The sequence below is a fragment of the Hylobates moloch genome, unplaced genomic scaffold (assembly GCF_009828535.3).
Source record: "Hylobates moloch isolate HMO894 unplaced genomic scaffold, HMol_V3 SCAFFOLD_4, whole genome shotgun sequence".
In the NCBI taxonomy this organism is placed as follows: Eukaryota; Metazoa; Chordata; class Mammalia; order Primates; family Hylobatidae; genus Hylobates; species Hylobates moloch.
In genome coordinates this window covers 97,523,400-97,536,377 of record NW_026652279.1, presented here as the reverse complement: position 1 = coordinate 97,536,377, position 12,978 = coordinate 97,523,400, and the positions used below count along the sequence as shown (strand labels likewise).

General features: G+C 40.8%; 1 pseudogene; it reads left to right on the top strand.

Annotated features, from left to right (window-relative positions):
* The first annotated feature begins 11,170 nt into the window (after positions 1-11,170).
* The window catches only part of LOC116467457 (uncharacterized), a 42,032-nt pseudogene continuing 40,224 nt past the window's right edge, over positions 11,171-12,978 (top strand).

Genomic DNA, 12,978 nt, shown 5'->3' with positions numbered 1-12,978 from the left:
CAATCCTCTTGTAAGACAGAAAAGTTCCCCAACTCCCCACTCGACCCAGAAGTCCAGCTGGCTTCACCTCTCATTATGACCTCAGTCACCAGAGAGACAATTCCCTAACACTCCTCTAGTACCTAGTGGGTGAACTACCAGGAAGTAGGCTCACCAACACAGTTTGGGTCAAATGATCCACGAATTGTGATCATGTGAAAAAGTGGAAGCACCTGTAAGAAAAAGATAAATGGAGTGTGGGGAGTGGTATTCAAATAACCTCGGTCTGAGCAGTTCAAATAATGGATAGCTCCTATTCCAGTGCATGTGAAAACTATCACAATGTTTATGAAATGTGAAGAGAAGAATCTCCTGGCAACAAAGTAACTTAAAAATATTAGCTAAACTTCACAGCTAAAAATAAAATAATTGTACTATGTATGTCAAAGTTCCCTATCAACTTCCTGTGCTGGAGAAGTGAAAATACAATTACTATAATTCTTTGCATTTTTATATATTAGTGTTCTACTCTTTACCACGGTTTTTTTTAACCTTACTTAAAGAATATCAAACAAATTCAATTAGAAAATTAGCTCTATTTGTTTAACTAAGTTATATTCTAAAGAAAAGGAAATTGAGGGAGAAACGAATGACATAAATTTCCCGACAATGAGCAGCCAGTTACAGTCAGGGCAAAGTCTCAAACACAGTCCTCTTCGTTCTAAATCCTGAAAACTGGTAAACAAAGCACAGTGTAACAGCATGATCCAAATCTTCAGAGATAAACTTCTAATAAGAGTTGTTTGTTTTTGTTTTATTTTGTTATTACCGAACACATATTAATAATTCATTACAACGATGAAAGTTAATATCAAATTTTCTCTTCACTATTAACAAAATAATATCTTCCTTGTTTTAGTTTGCAGTTTCTCAGCCCAAATTCCTTTCCCTTCTCTATTATGTTGCAATATATTACTCCAAGCAGTCTTTGCATAAACACATCAAAAGCCAATTTGGCTGGTGTGGGGAATTGTTAGGCAGATAGGAGCAGAAACACCTGCTGCAGTCCTCTCTAATGGGCTGTAAATTAAGACTGTCAGAAACTTGCCTCAAGTAAAATCAGACAGGAGAAATGTTCCAAATCCAGCTGGGATGATTGTCAGCTGGTCACAGGTGTGTCTTAGTGCATTTGGGCTGTTATAATACCCTTAACTGTGTGGCTTATAAACAACAGAAATTTATTTCTCACAGTTCTGGAGGCTGAGAAGTACGACAGCAGGGTGCCAGCAGATTCAGTGTCTGGTGAAGGCTCACTTTCTTTTTCATAGATGGTGCCTTCTCACTGTTTCATCACATGGTGAAAGGGGAGAGAGATCTCTCTTCATCTTTTATGAGGGCACTAATCCCGTTCATCAAGGCTCCACTCCCGTGACCTAATCACCTCCCAAAGGTCCTACCTCCTAATGCCATCACCTTGGAGGTTAAGATTTCAACATACTTATTTTGCAGGAAACACAAACATTCAGACCAGAGCAAATGAAAAACTGTACCTTGCAGCTGGAGGAGTTGGAAGTCTTGATGAAGTACCACTGGTACTTTTAGAAATGTGCTGTGACAGTATCATAGTGCCCCTTAAAAATGTCGTTGACATTCTATAGCTTCATGAACCTATGGAGAATGTAGTGAATAACGTAGAAGTTTTATCAAGGAATAATTCAACTTCATTTCAGATTTAAAGTATTTGAAAGTTTTCAAGCAAAATCAATCAGTACTTTGTACAAGCACATTTATTCTAGTCTCAAGATTTTAAAAATAATATGAGAATTTCCAATTTAAAGGAAATAAGCAGATGACAAATTATTTAGCACTGCCTAAGAATTTTGTTTCAAGAAGCTTTTTTTTTTTTTTTTTCTGAGATGGAGTTTCACTCAGTCACCCAGGCTGGAGTGCAGTGGCGCGATCTCGGCTCACTGCAACCTCCACCTCCCGAGTTCAAACAATTCTGTCTCAGCCTCCCGAGTAGCTGGATTACAGGTGCCCACCACCAAGCCCGGCTAATTTTTTTGTATTTTTAATAGAGATGGGGTTACACCATGTTGGCCAGGCTGGTCCCAAGAAGCTTTAACACACAAATGCACTCCTTCAGTATGTTATGTCTATAGATTTTAATCCAAGAAACCACAAAAATTCTTCTTAAATCTATTCAACTAAGTAATTGCCCATCAACTTAATATTTAAGATGATTGTGAAAACATAAAGGAACATCTCTGGGCAAGGGCTGATTGAGACATTACATTCCTATTCTTCTTTTAAAAATGTATTGATATAATTTTAAAGGATTTCTGAAATTCGAGAAATATGGCTTTACAGTTGCTTAAAAGATCATAATTCTAGAACCTTTTCAGGAAAAGCACTTTGTACCTCAGCACAAAGATAGAAAGCAGACCAACAGCCAGGCCAGTAGCAGCAACCAAGTGGCTTAGCTCATCTGGAAACGGACAGGAAGGCAAACGTACAGTGAGAAATCCATACTGAAAGAAGAACATGGAGTCAAAATTTAAATCCAAGCAGTATCTTTTTCCCACTGGCATAACAGTTCTGCATAATAACTTTATTTTTGTCTTCAGCGCATGCTGTTGACTCCACACATAATATGTAATGTGTTTGTAATGCAATGAAGCAATTATTATCTTGCTAAGTATTAGGGACAATTAACCAAAACCTTTTATTTAAGTTTTAAGAAGATTTTTTTTTTCACTTTTGTTAGAGCTATACGGGAAAAAGGGAAAGTAGTACTCATTTGTATTCCTCCCCTTCCTGAACAAACTGCCAAAATGCACAAAAAGCAGTCAAAAGTAGGGAAGAAAAGTTTATCTATACTGAAAATAGGGTCTGTCACAGCTCCACAGTGCAAAATCGGAGAACATTTGCCAAATTCTGCACACTTTGGGTGAGATGGAAAGAGGGAGCTTAAAACCGACATATGCTCCCTTTACGTGTAAGCACAAAAGTACAGAGAGGAGAAAGTTCTAGATAAAAGAATGAAGTTTCTTTTCTCTCTTGTAGCCATTTAGACTTTCTTTCGTTTTGTTGAACAAACTTTACGACTATGACTTATATAACATGAATGGACCCATTGGAAGTGAATAGCTTGGTGCGATATGACAAATTCATGCACCTATGTGAATACCAAGACATCAAGTTATGGCCATTTTTATCACCCACAGAACTCCCGTGGATTCATTTGCATTATCCCTGGCCTGCTTTCGTGACATGAACAAGTTTTTTTTGTTTTGTTTTTTTTCAGATGGAGTTTCACTCTTGTTCCCCAGGCTGGAGTGCAGTGGCATGCTCTTGAATCACTGCAACCTCTGCCTCCTAGGTTCAAGCGATTCTCCTGCCTCAGCCTCCCAAGTAGCTGGGATTACAGGCACCCGCCACCACACCTGATTTTTGTATTTTTAGTAGTGATGGAGTTTCACCATGTTGCCCAGGCTGGTCTCAAACTCTTGACCTCAAGTGGTCTACCCACCTCGGCCTCCAAAAGTGCTAGGATTACAGGCGTGAGCCACCACACCATGCCAAGTTTTATCTTTTACAGAATCTCACATGAATGGCGTATACTCTATTATGCTTGGCTTCTTTCACTCACTTTAATGTTTTTGAGATTCATCTATGTTGTTGCATGTAATACCAGTTTGTTCCTTTTCATTGCTGAGTTGTATTTCATTGTATAGTTATACAATGGTCTCTTTATCCATTTACTATTTAAATGATGCTTCGTGTTATTTCCAGATTTTGACTATTATGAATAAAGCTTATATGAGTTTTTATAGAATATTCACACAAGGCTTTATGGGTCATATAGTTTTATTTTTCTTCAGTAAATATCTAGGAGTGAAATTGCTGGGTCATATGATAAGTATGCACGTTTAACCTTATAAGAAACTTCCAGAATATTTTCCAGAGTGGCTGTACCATTGCACATTCCCCAGTAATTTACATGTTCCAGTCGTCCCACTTCCAATTCAAAACTTGTTATTGTCTGAATTTTAAATTTTAGGCATTTTGATAGATGGATAGTAGCATTTTACACATTTCAGTGACAACTAATGACACTGAGCATCTTTCATATGTCGTCTTTATGTAGTATTTGTTCACATATTTTGTCAATTTTTAGATTAGCTCACTTGCCTTCTCATAAATGGGTTATGATGTTCTATATTTTTGATATGAGAATATCATATCAGAATATGATATTCTGATATAGAATGACGTTCTGTATTTTTGATATGAGTCCTTTGTGTAATTATATTTATTTCCCTATTACTGCTATAATAAATTACTACAAACTTAGTGACAATACAAATGTATTCTGTTACAGTTCGAGAAGTTAGAAGTCCCAAACTGGGTCTCACTGGGCTAAAACAAAGGTTGGCAAAAAAGAGAAGTTTTTTGTTTGTTTTTTGAGACCGAGCCTCACTTTATCACCCAGGCTAGAGTGCAGTGGCACAATCTCGGTTCACTGCAACCTCTGCCTCCTGGGTTCAAGCAATTCTCATGTCTCAGCCTCCCGAGTAGCTGGAATTACAAGCGTGCACCACTGCACCCAGATAATTTGTGTATTTTTAGTAGAGATGAGGTTTCATCACGTTGGCCAGGCTGGTCTCAAACTCCTGACCTCAAGTGATCCACCCACCTCGGCCTCCCAAAGTGCTGGGATTATAGGCATGAGCCACTGCGCCCGGCCGAAAAGATAAGTTTTTAATTTTGACAAAGACCAATGTATCATTTTTTTCTTTTATGGCTTGTGCTTTAGGGTTATATATTTAAATCTTTGCCTCTAAGATTAAAGCTATATACATTTCCCTCTCAATTGTGTTTCTTCATTATCATTCAGTTCAAAATATTTTATCATTTTCCATTTGATATCTTCTTTGAACCATGGATTATTTAGAATTGTGCTGCTTAATTTTCAAACATTTGGAGATGTTAAAAGTATTTTATTTTTAAATTTCTAATATAATTCTATTATGGGCAGAGAAAATACTCTAATTTTAATATTTTTAAATTATCAAGTCTTGTTTGATAGTACAGCATATATGGTCTATATTTGGTGAAAATTTAAGGTGCACTTATAAAGAGGGTGTATTGTGCTTCTCTTGAATAGCATGATCCACAAAAGTCAATTTGATTAGGTTGATTGATAGTGTCATTCCATTAATTTATATCTTATTAATTACCTGTGTCCTTATTCTATTAATTTCTGAGAAAGAAGTGTTTATTTCTCTCTTTAGGCACGTATGTTTTTTCTTCATATATATTTAAGCTTTACTATGGATGTATGCACATTTAATATAGTTATGCATTCTTGCTGAATTGACCTCTGTGTCTTTTCCAAGTGTCCCTCTTTATGCATGACAATATTCCTTTCCAAATTCAACTTTTTTCATGTTAATATAGTCACCCTAGTTTTCATGTGATTTGCATTAGCATGATATAACTTAATATTGTTAGTTTAATCTATCCACTTATTTATAAAATAGATTTCTTTAAGAACCCTGTAGTTTTTAAACTCCTTACACAGAAACACATATGTATATATATTCAACTCAGTTTCCCCATGTATTAACTTTGCACAATATATAGACTGTTAAAGACCTTTTGCTTTTGTTTCTTGTACTTTATAAAACCTACAAAGAACTTGTTTCTCCTATTTCTTATTCTACTCTTTGAATCATTCTGAAAGGAGTCGTGATAACTGAGGTTTATTTATTTATTTTTATTTACTTATTTATTTGTTTGTTTGTTTTTTGAGATGGAGTCTCGCTTTGTCACCCAGGCTGGAGTGCAGTGGCGCGATCTCTGCCCACTGCAATCTCTGCCTCCGGGGTTCACACCATTCTCCTGCCTCAGCCTCCTGAGTAGCCGGGACTATAGGCGCCCGCCACCACGCCTGGCTAATTTTTTTTGTATTTTCAGTACAGACGGGGTTTCACCATGTTGGCCAGGATGGTCTGGATCGCCTGACCTCGTGATCCACCTGCCTCAGGCTTCCAAAGTGCTGGGATTACAGGCGTGAGCCATCGCGCCCGGCCCAACTGAGGTTTAGTTTTTAAGTAGATTTATGTTCTACATTTTCTTTACATAAGTTGAAAGAGCATCCCAATAATTACTTGATGAATGATTAGAGGGTATTATAAATAATCATAATGAATATTGTTAAACACCAGAACTACTGGGAAGACAAAACAAACTAGGAAGGATGTCATGTACAAATAGCAAAAAATAAACTGAACCTTTACCAAAAGTGACAATTCTGCTTTGATTATATATCTGATAATAATGGTCTATAAAACTCTGATGGATGAGCCCTCTATAGAAATGAATTGAAATGCATAGACAAGATCACATGAATGGATTTGAAGGGTTTGTGTCCTTCCTGGATTATGAGAAAACTCAATTAAGTCCCTAAAAGGGGGGTGGAAATGATATACAGCAAACCAGACTGCATGAATTTTTTGCAACTACAGATGTATTGCTTTCACATAAACTCATAATAGGCCAAAAAGTGAATAAAAATAAATTTACACAAAGAAAACTATCTTTCAGGCTGGGCGTGGTGGCTCACGCCTGTAATCCCAGCACTTTGGGAGGCCGAGGCAGGCGGATCACGAGGTCAGGAGATCGAGACCATCCTGGCTAACACGGTGAAACCCCGTCTTTACTAAAAATACAAAAAAATTAGCCGGGCAGGGTCGCAGGCGCCTAGGGTCCCAGCTGCTCGGGAGGCTGAGGCAGGAGAATGGAGTGAACCCGGGAGGCGGAGCTTGCAGTGAGCCGAGATCCGGCCACTGCACTCCAGCCTGGGCAAAAGTGCCAGACTCCGTCTCAAAAAAAAAAAAAAAAAAAAAAAACTGTCTTTCACTTGGTATATAGGAAACATTTGTGCACAACACAGAAAGTGCCTCCACCCAACATGGAGATTTTGAATACACATCATGGATGTGTACACATTAGGGATGCTATTGAAAACACATTAGGGATGCTTTTGAATACACATTATGGAGTGGTTCATGTATTTCTGCAAAACTTGAAAATGAATACAATTACACTGGACTGGAGAATGCTTACCTAGCAAGGCACACCCCATCTCCTTGGACAAGAAGATAATCATAAAATAGGCCGGGCACGGTGCCTCAGGCCTGTAATCCCAGCACTATGGGAGGCCGAGGCAGGTAGATCACCTGAGGTCAGGAGTTTGAGACCAGCCTAGCCAACACAGTGAAACCCTGTCTCTACCAAAAATACAAAAATTAGCTGGGCGTGGTGGTGGGTGCCTGTAATCCCAGCTACTTGGGAGGCTGAGACAGGAGAATTCCTTGAACCTGGGAGGCAGAGATTGCAGTGAGCCGAGATTGTGCCATTGCACTCCAGCCTGGATGACAAGAGCAAAACTCCATCTCAAAAAAAAAAAAAAAAAGATAATCATAAAATATTGTTGATAATTCGATATGGCCAGCCATTTCCCTGAGCCTCCTCATTCCAGGGCTAGAGACCTTGCATGAGCAATAGCTCCAGTGACAGGACCTTTGCATCTGTCTTTTTTATTTTACAGTGCGTCCACTCCACCTTTCATTCTGCATCATTCCTAACAGCATTGCCTCCTCCTATGCAGGGAGTGAAGTGCAGGCGTTGTCTTCCGACAAAGCAGTGTAAGGACCAGCGGGGCATCTTCCTCACCCTGTAGCCAGGGCACCTGGAAGACAGCAGACACTTGTCACGTGCTGAATTATGGCCAACTCATGGTCTGAGGAATTGGGACTCGCTAATGTCAGCCTCAGACACATCATCTAAGGTCATGTAGCTCGGATGAATCATGTCGAGCGTGGTGCTCTTTCATAGTTTGGCATTGATTTTTCTAAGAAATATGGTTAAACACATATTCAGTACTCTTCTTGAGCAAATCAGAGATAGAGAAAAAAAAATCTAACGTAAGGAGATGCTGAGGCTAATTAGCAGCCTGGGATTTTGTTATTCTCTCTCCTCTGAAGGTTCCCTGACTGTTTTGACTTCTGACCCTAGAAGGCCCATATCTCTTGGCTCTAGTTTTTAAATCTCACCATTATTTTAACGCATATAATCTCCAGTCCCTTAGCCCTAAAGTCCTAAAACCCCAGCCATCTCAGATCTCCATCCCCTAAGCCCCCACGTGCTCTGCTCTGTGGGTGTGTTCTGGTCCCTGCTAATGATCCATTTCCCCTCTCTGAAACACGCGCATTGGGGTCTGTGGGCCCTCGTCCCACACCAGCTGGAGCTGAGGTGAGAAACTACAGCCCTCTCCCAAAGTCTTGAAAAGCAGCTGTTTGTTGCAGGCTTTTCTGGAGGGACGACAGATCAAGAGTGTAACCGTGCCTCCAACAGCAATGCTGGCTTAAAATAATCCTCCCTAGGAGAGCCAGTTTCACACTCTCAGCAGCATCACCCACTCTTCCCCCAGGCAGGCTTCTCACCTCTCTGGTGCTCCCTTCCTCCTCCTCCTCAGGCAAATGTGCCCATGTTGTCACCTCTAAAGCCGGCTCCTGAGCCCCCGCCATTCTCCTGGGGAAGCAGGAAAGCACTCCTCCGCTAACCGCCTTCCTCTTAGGGACAAACTCCCTGGAGGTCTGAGGGGCACCCTGCCTTACTGCACTCTCAGTGCTATTGTGTAAAGCTGCCTCTACGAAAGCCATACGTCTCCTCCAATCATGTGGGAATCCTCACAAAGCCAGGACCACTGTTTTTACTTTATTCTTTAAATTGTCACATGATATAAAAACCAGTATACAGATATGAAAAGGTTTTAATTTTTAAATGTATTTATACTTTAACTCACAAAGTTTTATGTCAACACATAATAGTCTTTTAAATTCCTTTTCTTGTTTCTTTAGACTTTCTTCCTTCACCTACATCGGGTTTTCCCAACACACAATAAACAAGGTAAGGCTCTCCTGAGTGTCTTCCCAGGTTTTCTCTGTGCTTGCAGAATCCCTACAGACGTGGACAAAAACAAACGCACTGAGACAGCTGCTCTTTGTTTTAGAAAATTGGCATCCTACTATGCATACTTTTCTGCATGTTGGTTTTCTAATTCAACAGTACCTTGTGAAAAACATTTTCAAGACAACGGATATAGTTTAAAGTTACACTTTTTTTTTTTTTTTGAGATGGAGTCTTGCTCTGTTGCCCAGGTTAGAGTGCAGTGATGCAAACTCAGCTCACTGCAACCTCCACCTCCCGGGTTCAAGCAATTCTCTTGCCTCAGCCTCCCAAGTAGCATTACAGGTGACCACCACCACGCCTGGCCAATTTTTGTATTTTTAGTAGAGATGGGTTTTCACCATGTTGGCCGGGCTGGCCTTGAACTCCTGACCTCAGGGGATCCACCAACCTTGGCCTCCCAAAGTGCTGGGATTACAGGCATGAGCCACCATGCCAGACCTATATCTTTTAATGACTATTTTATTCATGCTGCAGATCAGGACTTTGTAACATGAGCACTATGATTTTAGGCATGGAAACCATTGTGGTGGGGGCTGCCCTGTGCATTGGGAGGTGTTTAGCAGCATCCCTGACCTCTATCCTCTAGATGCCAGGAGCACCGCTGCCGCCTTCCAACTGTGACAACCAAAAATGCCTCCAGACATTGCTAAATGTCCCCTGGAGGATAAAATCACCCAGGCTGAGAAACACCAGTGTAGACATACTATAATCTATAATGGATTCATCCATTTCTTTATGGAAAGGCAACCCACATTTTGGCCACCACAATGAAATGCAGCAATAAATATATTTACACATATTTTTGATAAAAATTATTTTATCAAATAGTTTTAAACATACCTTTTGTCAAAACCTTGGATCTGGAAATAAGCTTTCTAAACTAATAGAAAGCATTCACCGTGTTCGCCATGTAAGCTAGTTAGCAAAGCCAATCTTCATTGTCAAACCAATTAGACAAATGTCTTTTAAATAAAAAAAGTTTCAAAATTTAAGTAAACATGTTTAACATGTGAGAGGAATATCTCAAACTGAGAAAGTCGAATTCTTGCTGCAAGATGGACTACTAAAAGCAGTCAGGAATAACACTATTTTACGTCAATCTAATTCATCTATGCATTTTATAAGTTACAAAGTTAAAAGCATAAATCTATGTACTGTCTTATGTACATAATTCTAAGCAATACAATGTAATGTGTACAAAAATAACAAACTACTTACAAAGCTAGAAATGCAATTCGAAGCATGATATGCAGCAAATATAAGTGTACATGGGCATGAACTCTAGTAACTGGCTTTGGGAATAAAAATAAGAAAAGAATCTATCAAACACTTTAGATTTGTGATGAATTTTAATAAAGAATTTTGTATATTTAGTGAAGGAGAAAGGAATGCTATAAAAATCTGAGTCGAGCTGCTAGCACATTTCACACAGCACACTGCAGAAACCAAAAGAAGACACAAAAAGAGAGGAGGGAAAGAAGGTCTCAAACAAGGCTGGGGAGGGGGGCAGGGGCCAGATCATGAAGGAGCTTCTGGGCTGCATAAATGATTTGGGCCTCTATCATGGAAGCAATGTGAACGTATTGAAGAGCCTTAATTAAGTAGAGGAGTGGCATCTTATATGTGCATACTTTAAAAGTTGACTGTTACTGGCCGGACGCAGTGGCTCACGTCTGTTATCCCAGCACTTTGGGAGGCCGAGGCAGGTGGATCATGAGGTCAGGAGATCGAGACCATACTGGTTAACATGGTGAAACCCCATCTCTACTAAAAATACGAAAAAAATTAGCTGGGTGTGGTGGCGGCTGCCTGTAGTCCCAGCTACTTGGGAGGCTGAGGCAGGAGAATGGCGTGAACCCGGGAGGTGCAGCTTGCAGTGAGCTGAGATTGCGCCACTGCACTCCAGCCTGGGCGACAGAGCGAGACTCCGTCTCAAAAAAAAAAAAAGTTGACTGTTATTAATCATAGAGAATCAATCAGAGGGTGACATGAGAAGATGCCAGAGAACAGTCCTGAGATTACTTTAAACAAGAAATAGTGAAAACTTGGGTCAAGGTGGCGAATGTGGAGCTGACAGAAATGAGCATTTGATTATTTAGTGCAGGGACTGTCCTCAGAACATAATGGTGAGTACAGTCACATAGCAAGGATGGTTAAAGCCCTAAGAAGAGATGGAACCACTTGGACTGCATGGCAGTTGGGGCCCAAGACCAAGCCGTGGGGAGCTCCAGCATTCAGCGGCCACAGAGGGGACCCAGCAAGTGGAACCACAGAGGAGGCATGGCAGAGACCCAGGGGGGAAGCCAGGTGAGCGCAGCGTCCTGCTGGCTAAGGGAAGGACACTTTAAGAGGGTCAGGAGTAAGTGTTAGGGCTCAGAGAACAATACCCTAAATGAAGGCTTCAGAAGCAGCTCTCTCTGACCTTCTCCCACCCTCCTGTCCCTGGCTCCTCATTCTCCCCCGGGCCTAGCCCCAGAAACTGGAATCCCTCTTCACCAAGGCAGGGTCATAGAAACCAGAACCCATCTTCCCCAAACCCAACCGTAACACCTACAAATAGTGCTCTAACTTTCCTGTTGCCTTTCTCTGTAAAATCTGGTCATAAATAAATCCTCCAACCTACGTTGTTGGACAGTAGGTTATAAGACCCCCATTCCAGGCCGGTGCGGTGGCTCACGCCTGTAATCCCAGCACTTTGGGAGGCCAAGGCAGGTGGATCACGAGGTCAGGAGATCGAGATCGTCCTGGCTAACACAGTGAAACCCTGTCTCTACTAAAAATACAAAAACAACAACAAAAAAAATTAGCTGAGCGCGGTGGCGGGCACCTGTAGTCCCAGCTACTTGGGAGGCTAAGGCAGGAGAATGGTGTGAACCTGGGAGGCGGAGCTTGCAGTGAGCTGAGATCGCACCACTGCACTCCAACCTGAGCAACAGAGTGAGACTCCCTCTCAAAAAAAAAAAAAAAGGCCCCCATTCCAGAGAGGGTTCTGCCCCACACCCAGAAAGAAGGCAGAGTGCTCAGAGAGGCCAGGAAGAATCTAGATGGACAAGCCTCGGTGGGTTTCCCCACTCAATCTGTTAGCATTAGGTCATGCCTTTTTTGTCCAATCAAATTTCTACATGGCTGTCCATATTTTGTTGAACCTCAATACAAGAATGGACAATTTCCCCTTTATCTTTGAGTCTTCATTCTGAAGGCTCTCATGTGAAATAAAATTAAGATACAATAAGCTTGTATGCCTTTTCACCTATTTATCTGCCTTTTGTCCAGGTGACTTTCAGGCACCCTTCAGAGGAAGAAGGGAACGTTTTCCCTTGGCCCTTACATAAGAATGCTACTAATACAGTGGTAAGAAAAAATGAAACCAAATTCTCCTTTGTTTCATTTTTCCTGTTAAAGAGTGAAAACAGTCAAAGACATACCTTTTCATTAGAGTCCTGTTTTTGCTATGTCTTTTAAGGTTTTTTTTTTCGTTGTTGTTGTTGTTGTTTTTGAGGCAGAGTCTCGCTTTGTTGCCCAGGCTGGAGTGCAGTGGTGCAATCTCTGCTCACTGAAAGCTCCGCCTCCCGAGTTCACGCCATTCTCCTGCCTCAGCCTCCCGAGTAGCTGGGACTACAGGCGCCTGCCACCACGCCCGGCTAATTTTTTTTGTATTTTTAATAGAGACGGGGTTTGACTGTGTTAGCCAGGATGGTCTTGATCTCCTGACCTCGTGATCTGCCCGCCTCGGCCTCCCAAAGTGCTGGGATTACAGGTGTGAGACACCGCGCCCAGCCATCTTTTAAGTTTTTATATGCAGTGTTCTCATTAATTTTTCTAAATTATCAGTAATTGCAGCTATTTCCTCTCTACCAAATAGTTATTTTAGAGAATGTTATTTTAATTTTCAAGTGATTGTATTTTTAATTTAAATAGTCATCAGTGTACAGAGAAAGTTTTTTTTAGGATTCTTTT